Source organism: Lolium rigidum, chromosome 5 (assembly GCF_022539505.1).
Source record: "Lolium rigidum isolate FL_2022 chromosome 5, APGP_CSIRO_Lrig_0.1, whole genome shotgun sequence".
NCBI classification, from domain to species: domain Eukaryota; kingdom Viridiplantae; phylum Streptophyta; class Magnoliopsida; order Poales; family Poaceae; genus Lolium; species Lolium rigidum.
In genome coordinates this window covers 14,870,729-14,879,467 of record NC_061512.1, presented here as the reverse complement: position 1 = coordinate 14,879,467, position 8,739 = coordinate 14,870,729, and the positions used below count along the sequence as shown (strand labels likewise).

Sequence of the window (8,739 nt, the reverse complement as noted above, 5' to 3'; positions counted from 1 at the left end):
TCATGTGAACGATGGGTCTCCTCATGTGCATGTATGATTTTATAGTCGTTTGATTTCCCTTATAACTGGATGACTCTATTCTACCGTACGAATTGCTTGACTTCGAGAGATTTCTTGGGAAAAATGATAACTTGAAGATGTGCATCCAGAAGATCCTTTGAAATCCGAACCAGCCGATATGCTCTTATTAACCAATCAATTTGTCTAGCACAAAATGAAAATTGCAACCATAATATCTTATTTGAAAAGCGGAGCTTAGCCCCAAGCTCTACATCAAAATGATGCACACTGTCCTTCTTTATTGCAAAGTCATGGTATCAAAGTAAATTACAATTATGGATCACACAAAGGTGCAACATAGATCAACCATCGAAATATAGAAAATAAAGATGTTTTATAATCATCCTGAATTCTAAGCTATGGCACCAGCCACCCTGGTAGAAGATAGCATGAACGATCGTCGTCAATCGAGTGCTTCCAGAATACATATGTTTTTGCTGCTCCACACAAGGAAAGAAGGACCCAGTGGCTAATCCAAAGGAGGCGAGAGGGTTGCCTTCGCCCGATCAAAGATCTAATTGTTTTTTCCCTGGACTAAGACCGAGTTCCTGAAATAATGCCTCCAGGTATCTACACTACTTAAAAAGGAGGAACATGTTCCTTATTCTGCCAATACGTCAGATCTTTGGTCGTACGCCCGTTCCGCACTGCGTTTTGGTTTTCGTCGCGCTTCTCCCGCAAATGGCCAAGCCCAACAAACCAGTATCATGATCTCCGCTATGCCTCCTACTACGCACGCGTAGTCAACGCGATCGACATCGCCCTCTCCCTCTAGATCCCAGAGTTTCCCGAGCCTGATCGTCCTCGGCTCCTCGCCCTCTCCCTCTAGATGCCATACTAGGTCTGTTCCTCGCCGGCACCGCCCCATTCCCGGACACATGCCCCATGTCCTCGCCGGCACTATCGGATTCCCTAGGGACGGCGATTCCTCATCCCCGGCGGCCTCATGAACGGAGTCGAGAAGGCCGGAAGGGCATGGAGGCCGTGGGCGGCGATATCCATAGGATGCTCCGCAATCGAGACCCGCACCTTGCCGTCAGCGTTGCATAGTAACAGGTACTCTGTATTAGTGATGCATCGATCGGGTACCCAGCCTCCCACGTCATGCTTCAGTCCAACCGATCTTTGAGGGCGTCTCGCGCTTGCAGTATTTAATCACGATTTGATTTGATCGATCGATCGGTTTGGCTGGATTTTGTGGCTGGACATGAGCTAATCCATTAGGTTCTCGTGCCGGTAAACGAAGGAAGCTAGCTCTTATCTTTGGTTGCTTGCGTCGGAGAAACAAATAGGGCCGCCAGAGGTCATTATCGCTTGATTTGCATCTGATTTGAAGGACCAACCACAGCCGTAGGTGGCCGTGTCATCCTCCACGGGGTCTGTGGACACTGCAGCGTCTCCGTGGGTTCCATGGCCACCGCCTCCATGCGTATCCTCCAGGGTCGTGGGCGACCATGATGTTGCATCCGCCGCCGACCACGATGCTGCGAACCTGGTGGCTATGCTGGAGTACAGGGAGCACCTGGTGCGGGAGAAGTGGATCCAGATCGAGACGGCCTAGATCATCCGCGAACGCCTCCGCTGGTGCTACCGCGTCGAGGGCACGAGACAACCACCACAAGAAGCTGGGGCAAGGACCGCCGCCCGGCCGACCTGCATGGTACTACTCTCTTCCGAATCCTCTAGGCTATGCTCTAATTTCGTCTATCACTGTTTCTACCGACCATGGACCATCCGACCGATCCATGAGGCTAGCATGATGGAGTTCATACCCTTTCAGCCTTCAAGGCTATTATTGGGAAATTTTCAGTACTGAAATATATTTGATCTCACATGCATGCAGTTTAATATTAGATTAAGCTATGTATAACTTATCTCTATATGTGTTGGCTTCCAAGCAATTTCTTACATGAACATTATGTTATCCATGTGTTAGTATTCCTATTTTTTATTAGGACACTGCAGATATATGTAGGCAATTGGTATGATAAGATTTTGGTAATTTGGTTCGTACACCATTATAGCTTCACCTATAAATTAGAAACCTCTTCTTTTATTTTCACTCTTTTAATTTCCTTCTATAAACTTATTTTTGTATAACTCTTATCGATGTTACACATATGGCGTTGAGAAAATTAAATACGACCTGAAATTAAATATTAGTGTTTGTGGGCCCCAGCTTGAGCATAAAAGGTTTTAAATGTTAATGAAATGCTAGGAGTTTTACAGCTCAAAGTTGTTGGTTTCCACAATTCCACTTATGTACTTATCAGATGAAGTCTGTCGAGTTTTTGCAGGTTTAGATAAATGGTTTCCCTCCTCATGTTCTAATTGTTCAGTTTGTAGAGAAGTGCATCTACTGGCTACTTCTTGGATGTTGTGGGTAAAATGAAGTATTGCAGCTTAGTTTTCAGTTATCTCTGGACATGTTGCCATTTTGTTGACATACTTCCATAATTTAGACTAATTATATTATCTTTTCACCGAAGACAATTGGTTATTAGGTGAGCACGCTGTACCTCAACACCTCCAAACCAACGAGCAAACCAGAAGCGTCGCCAGCTCCTACACGAGGACCATGAAGTCTGCAAGCCCATCCCAGGTTATATTATTTCACTTGGTTCAGTGTTCATTGTAGTCCGACAGATAAATTAAATTGACTTGGGTATGGTCAGTTACAAAAGGTGAACAGATGAGCATGCCACTTGCAGGTGTGCACAGATTCTTTATTGTAGATGGCAAAGTAATTTGGCATGAATAATTCAATGATGTTTCAAAGTAATTTGATGTTCACCGAGTAGACATAATTGGTTAGCATGGTTTCTTTCTTTTTGATAGTTTCAGATTAGGAGTAAATTAGTTCAAATACAACTCAGGTTCTCCAATCCTCTACAAATAGTTTAGCACCAACAAAATCGGAGAAGCCCACCCTTCAAACTAGCTACAGATTCCAATTAAGTTCTAACCACCCAAGTACTTGTCTAATTTGTATCATGATCACAAACAAAGCGTCATTGACATGGGACCTTCCCTTTATTGTCAGGCTATAGCTTGAATGTTATTAGAAGCTTTGGTGTATTGCATCATTTCAATATAGTTCAATATGACCTGACACTATAGCATATCCTTATGAAGAGCTACAACATATGTGTAATCAAGGTTATCGATATTAAAAGCAGTTGCTTCTTAACAGACAACATAAGCCAGAGATCATTTTGGAACATCGCGCGCGATTTGACCAATCTGAACCATGCCCCTGATCAGGTGGAACCTCCGGCATCGCCGAAATCGTCTGCGCCCGGGAGGGGTGAAGAGGCTTGGTGGAGGACGCCTTGACACTGGCAAATAATGGTGCGGCATTCGTCTCCTTTGGGATCCTAGAGTTATATATATATATGATGAACCTGGGATCGAGTTCTTTGATTTGTTGGTGCAGATCAAGGAGTGCATAAGCTGCCTACGCTGCAGCGGTAAGGAGACGTCGTAGCAACAACACACAGTAGTGCTCACAAGTGAGGGGATTCCCATTGGTTTGCATGTTGCAGCATTTTTGAGATTTATTTAGGGCAAATTTCCGTTGTATTGTGGCCTGTTTGAGAGTTTATATTGCTACTTTGTCATGTAGACCCTTTTATTCACGATCTGAATTGACATGAATAGTAGAATTGAAGGTTTGCGAGGATGTGTCTAACCTGATATCCCACATGATTTCTTTGCACCATATGCCTTTTCCAAGAGGTGCTGATCAATAAGAATTATCTACGGATCAGCGTGCATAGTAGTAACTCATACACGCAATTCCTATGGATTACAATGGAGTCAAAAGATGCATGCAAGAGCACTATATCTGCCCCATTATATTAGAGGATAAATAAATACACTACAAGAATATAAAACCTGATCATTGCTACAGTTTTCCTTCTGTTTGTTTCAAATTATATTTCTTTTCTTGGGTGCACACACTGCTCATTATATTAAAAAAATATGTTCGTTTGCAAAAAGAATCCTAGAACCCATCAAGAGTCTGCGAGTAATATTTATTGTACTTCTGCAGAATACTTCTATTTGAGGTTTGATGCCCTCATGGTGCTATGACTATAAGATATTTGAACAAAAAGAGGTGAATTTTGAGTTTTTACCTTGCAAGTTAATTCTAGGTTTTTGTTAGCCTTACCAGTGCTCTTCTTGGGGCCTATTGCATTATGGATTATGAGTTCTCTTGAGTGAGTAGGTACCATTGCATCAATGCTGATAAGCGGTGGATGATCCAATCTATTCTTTTCCTCTTCTGTATTTGCTTAAATTATATTTCCTGTTTTATGTGTCCTCAAATGAATACTATGCACCAATTATAAACTAGCCCCCCTTGTGGAATTACAGGAAGGGGAGGGAGGGCGGTGCCGGTGAGCAGGAAAAGCGGCCGACCCTATGCGATGGAGGAAGGTAGAGGGCGAAGAAGCGTCACTGTGGGTGGAAGGGCGGTGCACTGCAGAAGTTCTCTCAGGGTGGGAGGTCTGTCCTCACAAAAAGACACAGGTTTATTTGTGTTGCTCGTTGGTTCACAACCTGTCAAATATGACATGCATATATATACTCAGAAACCATGCCTTTTGTATGTTCTCAGTTGTTCTTCTGCCCTGAATATATAAAGGTGACCAAGAAGTGCTCTGTTCAAGCTATGAATGAGGTTCCAGTGGCCAATGCCAGAATTCAAATTTTTGGAACACCAGTTTAGGTATGTCCTTGAATACATAGATATTTATCACCAAAAGAAATGAAGACTAAATTTTATTTCGGTTGAACATTTAGCAATGCAAATCTTTTTGATCTTCAACCAACTAAGTTGTGAATGTGTTAATTTTGTGTGGTTGCTTCACCAGGACTCCTAATGCTTCAAAAAAATTAAGCGGCAAGCTCCATCAGTGATTATGGCTGGCGCTAGGTGCGGGGATGGTAGAGGCCCAGTCGGAGGGAGAAACGGGGTGCTGTAGCTCAGCATGCTCAGCAGGAAGGCAGAGGGAGGGTCCAGGAAAGCTGGAGAGGGCGTAAGGAAGACACCGCGGTCATTGGTGGCGGCGGCCAGACTGAGGCATGGTTGTGGTGGTGCTTGAGGATGGGCGGCTCCTCGGGAAGGAGATGGTTGATTATAGCGGAGCGGAAGGGGCACTGCGCCAAGTCAGGGACGGGCTGAAGAAAAACACCAAGGCGCCTATTAAGAGCAACCCGTCGCAATTCCTGGTGTAGCTGGTGATTGAGGGTGTGGTTGAACATCAGTGGCGTGGGACTCCACCTGGCCCCACCTTCTGTGTTAAAATGATGGATTACAAGACTGATCTATTCCCTCCGTTCCAGTTCATAGGGCTTGCGCGTATCTCTTGGTTGTCAATTTGGCCAACATAATATCATTTCTATAATATAAAAATTATATAATTAGAAAGTAGAACATCTAAGCTTTCTAATGATATATATTTTGTAATACATATGTTGCATTATCATCGTCAAATTTACAACCTAGGGACACGCGTAAGCCCTGTGAAGTGGGACGGAGGGAGTAATATGCTTTGGTTATTCCTTTTTTGTGGGTTAGTTCAACCCAGAGTTGTGAGATTGAAAGGAAAAGAAAATTGTGACGGAGAAGAAATCCGACATGTATCATCTTACGTCCATATTTTGGAGCTCGTACAATGTTGCATTACTTCTATAAATGTTCCTAGACTACTTGGGCGTTGGAGGCACCTCAGAGGGGCAAATCGATCGAGTCCGCTCGTTTCACCCGCGACAGTGAATTCCTCCACCCGCGGTTCACCTCGTCCGTCAGATTGCCGTAATTTTGGCTTACCTAACGATGCACGTTCGTGGTCCATGACAGCTGGGTCCATTTAGATGCGGGGCCACCAGGAAGAGAGAGCGTGGGCTGCTGAGGCCAGTCGGTTATGCTTTTCGTGTGAGCGGATGCACGGAATGGTGAAAACCTAGATCGAGATTCACTCCCCAATCCCGTCCATCCTTTCCTCCCCAATCCTCGTCTCTCCTTCTCCCCAACCGTGGCGGCGCGCGTGGAGGAGCGGAAAGGGACGGCGGTGACCCGTGCGGCGCCAGCGGTGGCGGACTCGCCCTTCCCCGCGCGCGAGGAGACGAGATCGGAGGGGCCCTCGTCCTGCGCGAGTGGCGGCGTGCGGCTCCTGTCCTCTCGGCTGCGCGCCTAGCGACATCGGCGGCTGGACGCGGCGGTGGCAGGCAGCGCGCGCGCAGGCGGCGGCGCGTCCACTGCCGGTGGAGCTCAAGATCTCTGGCCGCTGGACAAGGAGGGAAGGAGCATCGCCGCCTGGATTCGCGCCGCTGCCAGCTGGAATCGCGCCGTCGCCGGCCAGAATCGTGCCTCCTCCGCCTGGAATCGCGCCTCCTCAACCTGGATTCGTCCCTCCTCCACCTGGATTCGCCCTTCCCCAACGTCTGGCGTCGCCTCTGCTGCTGGTCTGCTGCCTCCCCAAGGTACTGCATCCGCCTCTGTTTCTTAGCACGTACCTGAGCTTGCTTGCTGCTCCCCCGTTGGTGGTGGTGCTGATGGTTTGACCCGATTGCTTGGCTGGCCAGGGAGTGATTGAGGGCAGTGGTGATCCTTCAGACTCAGTCATCAAGAAAAGGCACAAAATGGGGCGGTTCTTCTATCTCATATCATGTATTTACTTTATTACGATTTTTTTATTTATGATCTGTTATATTATTGCATTTATACTATACTTGCCGTATCGCCGTTTCGCTGTTTTTTGAAATCGCCGTATGCCGTATCGCCGTCTCCGTATCGCCGTATCCGTGTTGCCGTATCGGTGCTTCGTAGCCAGTATGTAATCTTGGTAGCAGAAAATAATTCAAACTTGACTTAGCTTGTTTTAAATATCTATTGTTCGTTGGCTGTCCGTTGTTACTTTCCAGCCGCGGATTCATACGAGTTGGATATCACCCTGTTTTAACGGTAGCATAAACTTTCTGTGGTGAATTTGTTAGATATCTATTGTAGCTAGGCATAATTATTGTTATTTTATATGAATATTTGCAGGAGGAATTTTTTTGATCATACAAAGTCGTTCTTCTGAAAACTGGCTTGAACTTATACGTGGAAGCATGCCTATATATAAATTCCGAAAGATTATTTTAAGATTATCACCTTTGATCTCCCGCACTCCAAGCTTTTGCTTCTATGGTAAGACAATCCATCACTTAGTTGCTCTGACGAAAAGGGCAAGATAGTTGTATGCTTGCCAACTGTGCAAGGCCTTACTTTACAAGTTTGTCAAACCAGGAATAAATGATGTAGAACGAGTGAACCAATTAATTATTCCATCTGTATATACAATTTCACATGCTTTGTAAATATGAATTTTGTAACTGAAATTATATTGCCACTCTATATCAGTCTTTCACTTTCAGTGGTCAGGCACATTTTTTATGCATCCTGCTCATATCATGTCATGCTAATATGTTGTGTTCAGCAGATACACTGTAATATTTGTCCCTTGTTTCTGCCGTGCTGCAGGAAATTGAAAATAATTCAAACTTGACTTAGCTTGTTTTAAATATCTATTGTTCGTTGGCTGTCCGTTGTTACTTTCCAGCCGCGGATTCATACGAGTTGGATATCACCCTGTTATAACGGTAGCATAAACTTTCTGTGGTGAATTTGTTAGATATCTATTGTAGCTAGGCATAATTATTGTTATTTTATATGAATATTTGCAGGAGGAATTTTTTTGATCATACAAAGTCGTTCTTCTGAAAACTAGCTTGAACTTATACGTGGAAGCATGCCTATATATAAATTCCGAAAGATTATTTTAAGATTATCACCTTTGATCTCCCGCACTCCAAGCTTTTGCTTCTATGGTAAGACAATCCATCACTTAGTTGCTCTGATGAAAAGGGCAAGATAGTTGTATGCTTGCCAACTGTGCAAGGCCTTACTTTACAAGTTTGTCAAACCAGGAATAAATGATGTAGAACGAGTGAACCAATTAATTATTCCATCTGTATATACAATTTCACATGCTTCGTAAATATGAATTTTGTAAGTGAAATTATATTGCCACTCTATATCAGTCTTTCACTTTCAGTGGTCAGGCACATTTTTTATGCATCCTGCTCATATCATGTCATGCTAATATGCTGTGTTCAGCAGATACACTGTAATATTTGTCCCTTGTTTCTGCCGTGCTGCAGGAAATTTTAAATCTTCATTATGCGTGATCGCAAGTGATGATATATTTCTTAGAAATTAAAATGTTGCTTGGCCCTACATGGCAACATCCTAATACTTACTTATGCATACAATCGGAAGTGTATTGCTTCTGGTCTGTGATGTCTTTAATTTTAGCTCCAGGTTATGCAAAGCTTATTTTGTATGTACCTAAAAGTTGTGTTTTGTAAATGTTGAAGATTTATAATTTCTGGAATGCGCCCTATTTTACACTAGCTTATTTGCAAATAATGGTTTTGTGATCTTTGGTATTAATTAGAGAGAATGCTAAAGTATATAGAAGAGCGGTATCTGTAATCATGGGATGTTGTGGTTTAAGCTTGCTTGAATCTTGGTCCAGCTGATGTGCATATCCATTGCCTCTTGTGTTGTTGATTGCTTTGCCGTCTTTCAGCACCTCAGAAAGGCTTTGATTTTTTTGGGAGAAT

At 43.9% G+C, this 8,739-nt stretch overlaps 3 long non-coding RNA genes across 3 annotated transcripts; all 3 read left to right on the top strand.

Moving 5' to 3' along the window:
* The first annotated feature begins 1,549 nt into the window (after window positions 1-1,549).
* LOC124653956 lies at window positions 1,550-4,194 on the top strand. The gene is made up of 3 exons (XR_006988108.1): window positions 1,550-1,720; window positions 2,550-3,572; window positions 4,115-4,194. It is a non-coding gene; the product is annotated as an uncharacterized LOC124653956 (long non-coding RNA).
* A 372-nt stretch (window positions 4,195-4,566) lies between these two features.
* On the top strand, window positions 4,567-4,989 carry LOC124652013. Its single transcript, XR_006987547.1, has 3 exons — window positions 4,567-4,596; window positions 4,685-4,795; window positions 4,941-4,989. It is a non-coding gene; the product is annotated as an uncharacterized LOC124652013 (long non-coding RNA).
* Window positions 4,990-6,317: 1,328 nt separating this feature from the next.
* LOC124651127 lies at window positions 6,318-7,275 on the top strand. Its single transcript, XR_006987285.1, has 3 exons — window positions 6,318-6,552; window positions 6,655-6,739; window positions 7,118-7,275. It is a non-coding gene; the product is annotated as an uncharacterized LOC124651127 (long non-coding RNA).
* Window positions 7,276-8,739: the final 1,464 nt, after the last annotated feature.